Below are 14,574 nucleotides of genomic sequence, written 5' to 3' on the forward strand. Positions count from 1 at the left end.
AAATAACATCAATGTTATCTCTTCGTTTATAGTTTTTATCAATTCGTACTATCCTGTTATTATTATTGATAGTTTTATGAAACTTATTTTATCATGTTTTTTCTTAAATACTACCATTCTATATTTGATTCATGTCAATCACTTGCTTTTCAAGGGTTTATTAAATTGTCAAAGTTTTATTGCTATTGTTCTTATAGTGTTTAAGCTTTCATCCTATTTTATCATCTTTAATATAAAATGTGCCAATATATGTTTTAGACTGAAATATAAAAAGAAAAAAAAGCATGTGTGACACTTTTTCTATCATCATCTTGTCTTATTCTCCTGATAGACGTATCTCATCTCTATTTTACTCCATTTTGGAGTGTGTGGCGTACCCTTCTTTGGCTGTAGCAGCAGGAATCCCTTAAATAATACTCTGTTCTGGAGATTGCTGCGGCCCCTTCTCCCTTCCTGAGAAAAGGTATCGAGGTATCTCCTTTTCCCTAATAAATCCAGTTTGTTCCCCCTCCCTACATATACATGCAATATGGCCCCTCCCTTTTTATTTGCCACTTTCGATGTTTCTACTTACATCTGTTATTCAGCTCGAGTCCTTTGGTATCGACTTTTTCCCACAATCAACCACGTCACCTTCCATCCACAGGGTGCCTGCAGGTACTTGACAGAAATTTCTTCAAAGGGGCACCTGCCAACCGTCTTGGGTTACACGTGTTGTTGCACCACTCTCCGCAGGAAACTCTGCAATTTTCCAGCTAATGGTGGAAGACGTCAAGAATGCAAGGATCTGAACCATCTGCAATGCTACCAACATGTGCATTAGCACTTTTTAGGTGCTTCTGTGCGCAGAATGGAATTTCCATAATAAATGATCTAGGACCCAAATAATATGGCAAAAGAACAGGCTCAATGAATATGGCCAAATACTACTTTATTATTAGTTCAATAAAGTAGGGAAACCTGGTGAACAACAATTTCAGTCCACATAGTTTTGCTACACAAAGGCTCTATACCACGATGTGTGTCAGCTATGACATCATCCTACATGGCAAATAATAAAGCCTATCAGGTGGAGGGATTGGTTAGGGGAACATATCTACTTATAGGCTCTGTTAGTGTTAATAACATTATTGGCTGCCCCTTGACTAGTAGTTATGCCTTGAACTTCCCTCTAACTATGTATAATACTGATTGGTTGGCATTCTCTCCTAACCTTGGACATTTGACTTGTTAGCAGCACGTAAGCAAAACGAAACCCAGGTGCAAAGAACAATATCAGACTACGGCCCCCTTGCCCAATTAGTCTACCATATCTCATCAGTCAAGTCTGTAGCCAAGGCTTCTCCTTTATACTTGACCTTGCATGATGCTCTCTTCTATGAAACATTAAGGGAGTTAAGATACATTGTTATCTTCACCTCATGAATAGGTCTTGTTATCCTGGTCTTACACCACATGTGAAAAGAGCATGGTTTTGTCCATTTTGCTTTTTATTTAGTACTATTTGATTCAATTATATCAGGTATCATTGTCCTCTTCGGCCTCTGGAGACTTGGTTGTTCCGTCTCACATATGCTTTTCTGCATCTTTATTCATCAATACTTGGCATTCACAAATGTTTGCTCATTTACTTAATGTGAGAGAAATATGTCCTGTGTACATTGCTTATCCTCGTTGACTCCCCTTGTACCTTTCAGTAGCTTCTCGCTGTGGCATCCTTGTTCTGTGGCCAACAGTTATTCTTTGTTCATGCACAAATTTGTATTTCCAGCCTCTGTCAGCTCTGCAGCCCTAGTCTCTTTCCTTCGAGCCTTTCACTTACTATTATTCGGAGACAAGTCCATCTTTCCAACATGGCAGCTTCACCCATGTTATGTGTTCTATTGCAGCAAGCTTCTATATGGCTCATCTGCCTTTCGTTTCTGCATATATGCATTCACTACTCATCTGATTACTTATCTTCTTTGTATATATGGTTTCTTCTCACTCGTACATATGCGTACTCTTGTTTCTTCAGTTATCTTGTCATTCTTTAAGTATTCTTATATCGTTTCAGTGAATCATACTCTCTTCCCTTTATGATGTCACCTTGCACCTGTCAGGTTTTCCTTACAGCTTCTCGATATTCAGCGGTACGTGTAGATCTATTGCTACTACTTCAGTTCATGGGTACATTCAGTACGGTTTTCTGAGTGCATAACGTCTCTCATACACTTGATGCAATATTAGATTTATACCAGGTGTCTTCTTTATATATTTATACAGTGTCTTCTTGTTATTCATCCAATAGGTCAGAGGTGAGGGGGTGGGGTCTATCGGTGACATGCACATCTGCTTCTCTACATAACTGTCCGTCGTACCCTCCCTGGCTCCTGCAGTCAGCGGGTAGTACTCATGGCTACATCGCAGTGTGATTCCTCCTCAACTAGGATCACCCAGTAACTCTGCACCTGTAACAATTGAAGACAAACCGTCAATCCACCATATACAAACCATTGCACACCTAAATATTAAAGAAAACCATTAATACATAACATTAATACATAACATGGACATAAATCTTACATTCAACGAGTGGGTGGGTGCCGTGTCCCGGCCGTCAAAGAAGAGACCCTCTCTGGAGTGGCAGGGAAATTTAAAGTCCTGCCCAGGCTGGAAGTTGGTTTCAACTGGCCTGGGGGGACTGCCCTTTCTTTTTCCGGCCTCCCCTTCGAGGAGCAGAGGCCGAAGGTAAACAGGGGGCCAGCCCACTCAGCCAGAGTTGCACCTCTGGCACCCCCTAGCATGGGCTGGATCAGCCGCTTAGCAGGGCAGGCCCCCACTATGGCCCCAATGCACATTTCTTACAATGTATTCAAATAATTTGTCACTATATTCAGAGTCAGTGGACCTCGTCCTAAGCGCATTTTATGGGTGGCCCTTTGCCATTCCCGGGCTTAACCAGTGAACCATCATTTTGGTTTTATGATTCTTTCCAGGAGAACTCTGTCACTTCCTGTTTAAGTCCTTCCTGGTCATGCCCACCTCTGGTAGACTTTCTACCAGCAACAGTCTCACAACTCCCATACACCTGTATGGAGTGAAAAACCTTGGCCACTGCAGTGTGGAGGGGCCCAACTGTCCGTAAAGGTGAAAGTGCCCGTTGTTCCCACCCTGGCTTCTGCAGCCAGCAGGTAATGCTCACGACTACCTCCAGAGCGTGATTCCTCTTCAGCTAGGATTGCCCAGTAACTCTGCCACGCTTTGGGGGTGGCCATTCAGTGACCCCCAATGCCCCTTACACTTCACACTTCTAGTTCACATAGCCACCTTAGCTCCTACTCGCATCCTGCTTTCCGAAGGGCACTAAACACATCCAGTAGCAACACATCATTCCCTTTCTCTAATAGGTGTACCCTATCTTAAGAGAAATTAATTGGGTCCTTCTTACATTGCATCGTATGCCTGACAAAGCCCAGGCCTCCCACCTGCATAAATTTCTCCACTGCCCTATTAATCCTTGCCATGTCCCGGCTGCCATAGAAGAGACCTGAGCCATTGGTCTTTAAACTTTTTGACCCCGAGCCCCCCCTAAGAAAAATTTCTCCGGCCCAGGCCCCCCTATACACATGGACTCCAAAATTGTACTCGGTTGCAAACGGTTATCGTGCGCTGGAGTAGAATGGTGCCCCTAACGAAGGAGTGAATGCCAAACACCACATTGTTTCAAAATCATTGCTTGCAATGATTCAAATCAGATTAGAGGACAAATATTTGTGATCAAAGCATTCAGATTATTTTGCTATAATACAGAGGACTCAACTAAAAATAGTGTTGGATATTTATTTCACACAAACGAAAACAGCCAATATTGCTGTCCTGTAGTAACATTTGCTTTGCAAGTGCTGTAACAATTTGTTTCTCAAGTACAACAACGTACTGTCAATGCTGTCACTTGCAAGTTGGACAGTGGCATACTGGAGAAGTAGTGTGAAGGGTGGGCCTGCCTTTCACCAGCCAGCCTGTCAATATTGGGTTCTATTTTTGCAATAGCCAACCGCAGGTTTTCTTCCACCACCAGCTTTGACCGATAGTTTGTCTTTAGGGCTGCAAGTGCAGAGAACCCAATCTCGCACAGGTATGAGGTGCTGAAAGGTAACAGTACATTGACTGCACATTTCGATAAAGTTGGAAACTCTGCAGACACATGTTGGCAAAATGCACCCAAAGACATTTTTCTGAATTGGCTCTTTAGTAGGCAGTCACTTTGGAGCTCCATTGGTTCCTCCTGGAGTTGTATTGGGAAATGGGCTCCTACGTCTTCTAGGAAAGGCTGAACCACCCAGTCATTCATGTTGCAATTGTCCTCACGAAAGAACTTTTCAAGACTGGTTCTGAGAGCATTTAAATAGTTTCCAATTACTTCAGAAACACATCAAAGATCATACTCCGTCTCCTCAAGAGCATCTTCTAATAATGGGAATGCATCGGCAATGCCAATATCAACCCTCCTCCTCCAAAGCTCCAGCTTCTTCTTGAATGCCGATATTTTTGCATTCATGGCAAATGATGTGGTTTCTGTGGCTTGCAGGGAGAGGTTTAGAAAATTAAGCTTTTCGAAGATGTTGCCATGGTAAGCCAACAGTATAAACCAGCGTGGATCACACAGAGGCTCTGCTTTTGTCTGGTCTAACTCCAGGAGAAAGTTTCTCACTTTGTTTCTGAGTTCATAGATGCAATTTAAAATCTTTCTCCTGGATAGCCACCTGACCTCTGTGTGAAACAGCAAAGCATCACGGTCAGCTCCCATTTCTGCACAAAAGCTGGCAAACATATTGGCTCTTGTGGGGTGCATCTTAATAAAATGTACAATCTTTACAACAGAAGTCAAAACCTTTGTGAGTTCATGCCCCATAATGCGCACAGCCAAAGCTTCCCGGTGTATCATGCAGTGTGTCCACACAATAGTGGAGCTACTGCCAATACTTTTGCTTTTAGCCCAGCTCTAGCACCACACATTGAAGGAGCACCATCCGTGCAAATACCAACACACGCCTCCCACTTTAGGCAGTTGGAATTTAGGAAGTAGTTTAAAATTTCAAAGAGTTCAGGTGCAGTTGCTCTGCCCTTAATTGGCTTACAAATCAAGAAGTCCTCCAACATCTCCTTTCCATGGCAGTACCTCATATAGGCAATTAAGTGAGCTTCTTTTGATATGTCAGTGGACTCATGCAACTGTAGGGCGAACTGGCTGTCTTTCAAGTGCGATATCAATTCTGTACTGATATCAGAGGACAGGTCAGCAATACAGCGGCAAATTGTTGTGTCTGACATAGGGATACTTTTGCATTTCTCTGCTACACTTTCACCAAGCATAACGCGGTTGACAGGGAGAATGGTTGGGAGAATCACTTTCTCAGCATCTGTAAAGGCTTCTTGTTTTTGCCAAGACAGTATGCAGTGTGGTAAGATGCTTTCAAAGCATTTGCAGGTACAGAGGCCACATTTTTAACAGTCTCTTTTTGCTTTTTTATGCTTTGCAACTGCCGTACAAAGAAATCCCTGGTCTTTTTTGCTAAATCGGCATGTTTGGTTTCCAAATGCCACCTTAATTTTGTTGGCTTCAGGCTGTCAATTGCTAATGTAGTGCCACAAATCACACACTGCTTCACTTCCCCAGCAACTGTGATCCATGTGAACCCAAAGTCCAAATAAGAGTCATCATATTTCAGTGTTTTTGCATTTCTTTTGTCTGTTCCCACCTCTCCTTCTGCTTAACGTTTCAGATCCCTACCATCTTTGGGCACTAGAAAACGATCCATCGAGAAAAGCACCCTGAACCTGTCGAAACATTGCAAACGGTTTAAAAAAATTAAAAATGCACCCCAAAAAAAACCTAAAAATGCCAAACACCACATGCAAAAAGTTAAACTGAGCCATGTGAAAAGGTTGGGGTTGGTGGGAAACACCCCATGCAAAAACAGGTCAGAAATATGGGGTGGGGAAAAAAGGAGAGATTTAAAAAAAACTAAAATTACAAAAAAACGGTCTGAAAAGCTTGGGAGTGGGGGAGGGAAGCCCCACGCAAAAATCGGTCAGAAACACTGGTTGGATTAAAATATATTGGTACAAGTCTCAGAAGACTTCCTATTCAGATCATGCAGGTCTAGCTCTAATTTATTTTTGAAGTGTGGTCCCGAACTAGGTTGCAGGCGCAACCTTGCACAGGGTTTATATAAAACATCAGCATATGTACTCATCCAATGGCACACAGGGAAAACAAATCCTTACCTGCATGACTGGGGCAAGGGCTTCACTGGGTTTTTCTTGCTGGAACACAGGTGGTTTGGTTGATAGACTGACACTTGGAGCAATGCTGCTGCAATGAAAACCGAACAGTTAGTCAAGGTTACATGGAGCAATGCTGTTGCAATGAAAGCAGAACAGTTAGTCAAGTATATGTGGGTCTATCTGAGACTTCAAATTAGGATTAGATGAGCAGGAGCAAACCCAGCTGTTGGGTAAAATGCATCAGAGATAGGCACAGCCCCAGAAATAGATAGGGTTGAAATCCCTGACCCTCATGGCACTGACACCCCTGTCCCCCAGACGCACTTCCTACCTACTCTCGAACAGCACTGGCACCTACCAGGGAAATACGAAGATCGGATGACGGGCAGGAAAGATCTGTCAAAGTACAGGAAGGCGAAGGTCTTCTGGCGCAAGTGCTGCAGGTCTGGGGGGAGGACGGAAGGTGTTAAAGCAGAGGTGGGGAGGCATCACTGTTAAAGACAGGCTTTTAACATGCTGAGCACACTATTGTTCCCCAAGTGGGCATCTTACATTTAACAAAAAATAAATAATTTCCCAACTCGAAAGTGCTGCTTAAACTTGCATTCACTAGTTTGCCTTAAAGCGTGAATTATTTTTGCAAACCTGCAAATAAAATCAGAAGCAATGGTGCCCACATGCCTGAGCTCAGGAAACCATCTGTGTTACGGTACATTGGTATAGGCCAGTGCCTTAAGTGGGCCGGGTCTAGCCAGGGACAAGCCCCCGCAGTCTCCAGAATGGGCACTGGTGCCCGCCCCTGACTAGCCCCAGCAACGCTTTTCTTTTTCTAAATTGATGTACTGACATCTGCAAGCAGCATTGTAAACAGCAACCTCACCCGCCAAGCCTCCTGCACGCCCATTTGTTTCAATAGACGCTCACCCGCCAAAACCAAAACCTACAATTCAACTCACCCCCCTAATCTGGGTGCCGCAGAGGGAGAGGGGCCCAGGGGGGACTGGTGCTGTATTCATAACGTGGCCCCCCATGGCAGATTGCTGGAGCCCAGCAATCTGCCACAAGGGAGCCGGGTTATAAACACAACTCCGTCAAAGCAGTTTCAGTCACCCGCTCGCCTCCTCTCCTCCATGCCCCCTAATGGGTGCCGCAGAGGGAGAGGGGAACAGGGGGGACCGGTGCTGTATTCATAACGTGGCTCCCCCTGGCAGATTTCTGGAGCCCAGCAATCTGCCACAGGGGAGCCGCGTTATAAACACAACACCGACAAAGCAGTTTCGGTCCCCTGCTCGCCTCCTCTCCTCCATGCCCCCTAATGTGGCTGCCGCAGAGGGAGAGGGGTGCAGGGGGGCCGCAAAGGGGTGAGTATTCACTTACCTCTCACGGGCAGAATGGGCAGAAGCAGCAGGGAACACAGGACACCACAACGCAGCTTGGACGTGCGATCCAAATGCAGGAAAGCGCGCGTCCAGGGTGCGTTTATTTCCTGTTTCATGGCCACGCCCCACCACATCGCACTGGCTGAGCATGTGCAAGGGAGACAGTGGCTCCCCATTGCACATCCTCAGTTCAGTGCAGCAAGAAAAAAAAAAATGAAAAAAAAAAAGAAAACTCATTACTCGTTTTACAATAAGGCATCACGCGCCTTCAAAGGCATGTGGACGCGCCCACCAATGGGGGCGGCCCCCAAAGATTGAAGACCTCTGCCCTAAGCCGTCCTCCCTCAGGCTGAAAGCTAGTTTCAGCTGGCATGGGGGAGACCGCTCTTTCCGTTTCCGGCCTCGCCCCTGAGAAGGGGAGGTGGAAAGTGAAAGTAAAGAGTGGTCCGGAGCGGTAGCCCACTATGCCAGCTGTCCCTCTAGCGCCCCCTAGTGTGGGCTAGTTTAGCTGCTGATTGCATGGGGATAACCCGCAGCATGTGCACTTTTGTCCCCTCAGTGCTTTTACATTTTTTCAGTAGCGGGTGCAAGAGCATACGTAAATAAGACACCTAACCCGAGTCTATGTGACACTATCACATGATCTTATACTAATAGGTTTTTTAAATGCCAACCCCCCCCCCCACCAGATATGCATTGTATTTAACACAGATCATTATGGAAGCTACTAGCTTTTAACAATTGCAAGGAATGCAATGTATTCATGCAGCACATGCAGCAAGAAAACCGTTTGCTGGCGTAAATGCATGTTTTTGTCAGGCGCAGAGTTGGGGAAACCTTCCTTTTGTTGCGTACCACTGCTCCACTTACCAAAAATATGAAACTTCAGTCTAAAAGCATGCGTACAACTTTTGTACATGGTTTTTAATCCTGTTTTAGTGCTCTTTGTGGATTTGAAAAAAGCTCCCATTGCCGGTGTTGTGCAGAAAGCCACACCTCCAGGGAATGTCATTTTCCGTTAGAAAATTCTTATAGAAGCTAATGTGGCGGCTGTGACAGCCTCCCAGAGCGTATCAACGTATCAAATGCTAGTGGGATAGGAGAAGCATTTTCTGCAAGACTGTAAGAAGGACCCAATGAAATGTGTACACTGCATTGGCTCACACCATGCAGCCCATTATGGCTGCTCTTTCCTAGTCAAGGAAAAGAGAGAAAGAAAAGCAACACAACTGGACACCTCCACAGCCTCACGCCTAGACCCCCGCCAGGCAACAGATACACAGGGGAGGAACAGAAAGCATTGGACCCACTGCCAAAGCCAAAGACCTTGACGATTCGAAGCAAAATATACATTCTCAAGGCAATTACAAGTCTCGCCCTTGCCTACGCCTCTGGTTTCTTGGGGCAGCGCCAGGGCTCAAGTCGAGGGTTTACGTGGTTGGACAGAATCCCCCCATTTTTTTCAGAGGGCACCTTGATATGCTAATTTCTGTTGATGCTACATTAATGTGAATGCCCTGATGAGGAAACTTGCTGCGAAACCTGGAAATCTATTTCACTGTTACCTGAGGCCCATCACAGCACTGACCCTGTGACTTTAACTCAGCTGTGGCAAAGTAGAGCAAGAAGTTCACAACATCGTGACACCAAAATCTTGCAAACGTGGAGTAATTAAACACCGGCATGAGTGTCAAAAATCGTAACTGCCAGGAAAGACTGCAAAATAAAATAACTACTTGAAACAGTGCCAACGCCACACTTGGCTGAACTGAGGCGCCGGCGTCTTTGTTGGCTGGCTGTGGTCGGCACGCTTTGTCAGTGGCAGGGTGCGCCTGTTCTGTGGCCATTGTGTAGCTGGTAGTGGACCCCTCAAACTACTCTTTATTTATTGGTGGTTTACAAGGGGTCAACTGTCAACACAGTCTGTTGAGTCGCCATGGAAGGTGAAATCAGTTTTTTTGCCATGAAAGAGCCGATTGACGTCTATGGGTGTGTATGGGCCGTGCTGTGCGAGTGCACTGAATCCAGGGTGGGTGTCACGTGTCACCTGCCAAATGCGGGTAAATTGAAAGGGATGTGAATACTGCCATGGCCTCAGTGAGCTTTCAAAATGCACAGTTGAGTCAAAATATTCGTTAAATGAGCCCCCTCCCCCCTGCGAACTCCACAGATGCTGCTCTAACTGCACAGCTCCCAAAGTAGGATTAAGACTGTAGGCTCCTTTTCTTTGAGGTGCCACCCATTTTGTCATGTCCTATACATCGGCCCCGCCCGGAAACTCCGCTGGTTATGTGATAAAGTGCAGTGCTGCCAGTAAATCAACTGCAGTAGGCGCCGCCCACCCCCGGCAACCTCCCCCCCACCCTCCCGCCACAGCCTAATACCCATAGATTCACGCACACAACCCAAGCCGCGAGTACAAGGCAGCCGGTACGTTGTGTCTGTTGCGAGCACTTAAAATGGCCGCAGTGATGAATCGGCGACCCACGCGCCAGAAACACTTTTATTTTGAACCTGTCCAAACAAATTGCAAAATGATTTTTGCACTGGAAGAAATGACAAGAGAAGCAGGTGAATGGGGTCACCTCTGATTGCTTTGGTGTCGAATTTAATCTCTGCGTAATCGGTGAACCCATTGCTCATGGTTAATCCCAGTCCTAAACCCATTCCAAGGCATATCGGGACCGGGCAATATTGTGGCCTCCTCACTTTATACAGGAATGCTTGTAGATAAAGAAGCGAATTGCCAAATAATTAACAACGGGTGCATTTTGTTCTAATAGTTCAAATACCGTCATTGCCACTTTGATCAATGTGTGTGAACTCGGGTAGAGGATTGTCTCCCCATTCTAAAGTTTGTAAATATACTCACATTGGAGCGCCAGAAGCAAGGTAAGCAACGGGAACGCGAGCGGATACCCGGCTGACAAAGGGGTCTGCAGCTGCGTCGTTCATAGAAGGGCTCATTTCACCCCGCCATCCTAGCCCATGTCTTGAGGTGTTTATTTTTTTTATTTTTAAGCAGAACAATGCCCTCCCCTCGGTGAACATGGTCCGGTTCTAAACAGGAATAACACACGTCATTACAGCCACACCCCCAGTAACTGAGAGCAATCAAGGATGCTCCAGGGTGCTTTCATTCCCGTAGGAGGGGCAAACATTGCACTTGGAGGCCTTTGTGCTGTGCAGACACTGGGGCCAGTGGGTGAAAGGGGCCGGGATTAGAGCTGGCAGAGTCCAGCACCCCGGGCCTTTGTCATGGAGAACTGTTGATCAGCACCCAATCACACCTGATCTCCAGCTGCACGCATTACAATGGATGCTCCTTGGCTCTGCAGGTGTCCCCTGCCCAACACATCAACAACAGGAAGGGCCAGGCAAGCAACGGACTGAGGGCGGGGAGGGGCTGAGGGGCAGGCCGCCCTTTTCTTTTACAGTCTCGAGAAGTGACTTGACAAGTTCAAAAATGATGGGGTGGCCGTGCGTCAAAGAAGCTGTTGGGGGAAGGGGGGACCCGTCGTCACTTTCCGCACACTGGTGTCGTGTGGGCGTTTGCTCTTAGGAAAAGGCCATGTTAAAGGTGGGGGGGGGCGGATGGTGTCGTGATTCAAATGCCCACGGTATCTGGGTATCCAGCTCACATAAGATAATGTAACGCCTTACAATACCTGCGTGGATGTTTGATCATCGCAATCCCTCAAAGTGTATACAATGGATGCGTCTTGATGTGCCTGCTTCCTTCAGATAAGTGCTGGGAGCACTCTCGTTTATAACAGCCACACTCAGGATTCAAAGTTTTTATTTTCAAATAAACCAAATATAACAACAAATGAATAGATGATAATAACAAGAATCCTACAAGCATCTGAAAAAATTGAGACCATACAATAATATATCAAATCAACACTCAGACGGGCTTGCATTTTCTTATTGTAGGTATAGGAGCCAGAGGCAGACAGATAACTGCGTGTACATCCCTAGTGTAAGTTTAGCACTGACCACCAGTGGCCGAGGCCCGTATGAGCCGCAGCACTTCCTGAGTGCCAAGATTTTAGATGACCATGCCAATAAATATGCAAATACCGAAAAACGCTCCGATCAGAAGATATGAACTACAACCCAGCGCCTCTACTGCTGCTATAAAGTGCCACAGGCATGCAGCGAGAGGGACCCTTGCATTCTTGGTAGCACCGGTCTTGCACCTCTGCAGTTACAAAGAACCTGAAGTTATATTTTCATTGCGAAATAAACACTGTTCAATCAGTTGAAGAAAGTCGCCAGGTCAGCATTTAAACACGATCAGCTGGGGACAGAAAGGGGGAGCTACACATCCCTCGGCAGAACCCGCGGCTGGGACCAAGGGACATAAACGTTCAAAGTCACCCAGGTCCGAGGGTCTGTGTCGTTAATCAGAACTACAATTCCCAAGAAGCACGTTGTTGTGGTTGGGGCTTTCTGGTTAGTACACAGACAAACTCTGGAGCCTAAAAGGTAAGTCCAGGAAGGCTTTATTATACATGTGCAGATTCAATTAATTGTGGTTATGTACAAGACACGTAGTCACACAGACACCCACCGCCAGTGCTTTAAGTGGGCTAAGAAACTGAGGGGCGGGGGGCCTCATTTGAGGTCGTGGCCTAAGACATGATGGGCGTGGCCTAATTGGTGGGCATGCCCTAAAGGTGACATGGTAAAACTGGTCTGGGGAAGAGCCCCTACTCTGTTCCTTGCCAATATATACATTCATATAATGACCCATTGCCTCCACCTCCCTTAATTCCATGACGCAGTTAGCCGTCACATCAATCCCTTATTGCATTTGTTTGTTAACAGCACTCACCCCCTCCACCCAGGTATAAATATTACCCAGTACATGGGTACCTCACCTTTGGTCATCTGCACTGCAGCCTATCTGCTGTGCTGCGTCTGTGCACACTGATTTTGAGCATTAGTGCTTGCGCTGAGTCAAAATTTGCGTCATAGAAGCGTGCTGCAAACTCATGGGCCCTGATTCATGGAATTATTTGTGTGTAAAACAGGGATTTGTGCGCCATACTGCAGGCAACCCCGTTTTACACACAACAAATTCCATGAATCAGGGAAATGGGTGGGGGTGCACATTTTCGTTGTTTGCCCTGGGCACCGATTTGCCTAGAAACTGCCCTGCCCATGTTGCTCCACGCAACCAAGATGGTCCAGAGGACCAAAGACAACTGAATATCAGGGCGCACTAGGCTGGTTCACAGAGCCACCATGAGGATACATACTCCTGTCTTCGGCGAAACAAGTGGTGCAATGGGAAAATAAAATGAAAGCAAATGCGTGCGAGGCTCGCATGCACTTTCTTTAATTTATTTTCTCCGTTCCAAACTTTCTGCTGTTTGTTCCCTCACATTGCTCAATGCGAGGGAACAAACAGCAGAAAGTTATGAACAAGAAAAATAAATGAAAGCAAAAGCATGCCAACAAACCGCAGAACGTTTAGATCAGGGAAAATAAATGAAAGCAAATGCGCGCGAACAGACAGAAAAGTAAAGGGAACAAAGGAAAAATACAGAGCATGAAAGCAACAGAAGTGTTTGTTGCACTTTCAGCTGGCCGAGGTGAACACACTGAAGTGCGAACCTCGACCAGTTGAAACTGCAACAAGGAACAGCCAGTGGCAGCAGTCACTCACAGTGATTTTGTAGCTTCTCCTTCTTCTCGTCGGATGGTGGTGGTGGTCACCGGTTGTCGCAGAATCCAGTGTCAAAGGTAAGAAATGCGACCATGGCGAACCCTTTTATTTGGGTTGCCCAGGCTGGGACTCTCTAACTTCCTCTGGTAACCCTCGCGAGGGGTTGCCAGAGGAAGTTAGTTTCCAAGGTAATGCTCTTCCGGCAGCAGGCAGCTGTGACTGGCAGAAGTCGCTCGCTCAAGCTGTGACTGGCTAACAAGTCTGTCAGTCACAGCTTTGCCTGTTGCCTGACTCTGCTGTGCCTGACCTCTTGATGGGCGGCTGGCAGGCTCATATCCCGTCGCGTCTGTGGCGGGAGATGCACCCGCCGTGGCTTGGTGGGATTGGGGGGCCCCGGCAGGGCCCCGGCTCAGTCTCACTTTTTGGAGACTGACGGGGCCCAGCCCCGGCAGGCCCCGGCCCACTTTAAGCACTGCCCACCGCCCATCCTCACATCACCAGCTCAGGCCCCCAACTGACACACATAGAACACTCACTCACAGCACTGACCCAACATTCTTCTGAGTTGCCAATCATAACACTCACCAACATTCTAGCAGGATTTATCCTTGGCCAGCAGGACAGGACGAGACTAGATTTATATTACAACACACATCGCTGCATACCTGCCTACATTTGAAAATCAAAAACTCTGAGATGTATGCCCCGCCCAGAGCCACACAAGACTGCGCCCTTTGTACACAGCTCTGCCCACACGCCCCGCCCACATAAATTAGCAGTTTGCACTTTACAGTGGAATGCAATACATTTAATTAAATTGGCTATTCATAACCACCCAAATTGCATAGGACGAATGGCATACGCCTTCCATGAAATCCATACACACAAAACCAAGAGAGGATATTTTCTTCTAATAGTGTTTTTGAAAACGTTAAAATATGTGCATGTTTTAAACTCCAAGAACCAATACAAAGGTTTTCCCTGGAACTTGCAGTACCTAAATTGGACATTTCATCTTAGTTGTTTGTCCTCAGGTTATATAGTGCACTGGTGACGTGTCCAGCCAGCAAACCTGATGGCTGTGGTCCAATTCCTGCGTTTTTTAATTCATGAATTCACTTTAGCTGGGGGTGGGGGGAACAGAGTCCACCCTCTGAAAAAAGTGGGTGGATTCAGTCCTACTGCGTGTTCCCTCGACTTGAGCCCTGGCAAACTGGTCAAAAAGAATGAAAGCTGAAAAAATAAGAA

The 14,574-nt window shown here is 46.4% G+C and overlaps 1 long non-coding RNA gene across 1 annotated transcript; it reads right to left on the reverse strand.

Annotated features, from left to right (window-relative positions):
- Positions 1-924: 924 nt before the first annotated feature.
- On the reverse strand, positions 925-13,492 carry LOC138579659 (uncharacterized). The gene is made up of 4 exons (XR_011304119.1): positions 13,327-13,492; positions 6,629-6,715; positions 6,271-6,358; positions 925-2,450 (listed from the first exon to the last, which is right to left on the reverse strand). It is a non-coding gene; the product is annotated as an uncharacterized lncRNA (long non-coding RNA).
- Between the last annotated feature and the right edge of the window lie 1,082 nt (positions 13,493-14,574).

The sequence above is a fragment of the Ambystoma mexicanum genome, chromosome 3p (genome assembly GCF_040938575.1).
Source record: "Ambystoma mexicanum isolate Mex_15411 chromosome 3p, UKY_AmexF1_1, whole genome shotgun sequence".
NCBI lineage: Eukaryota > Metazoa > Chordata > Amphibia > Caudata > Ambystomatidae > Ambystoma > Ambystoma mexicanum.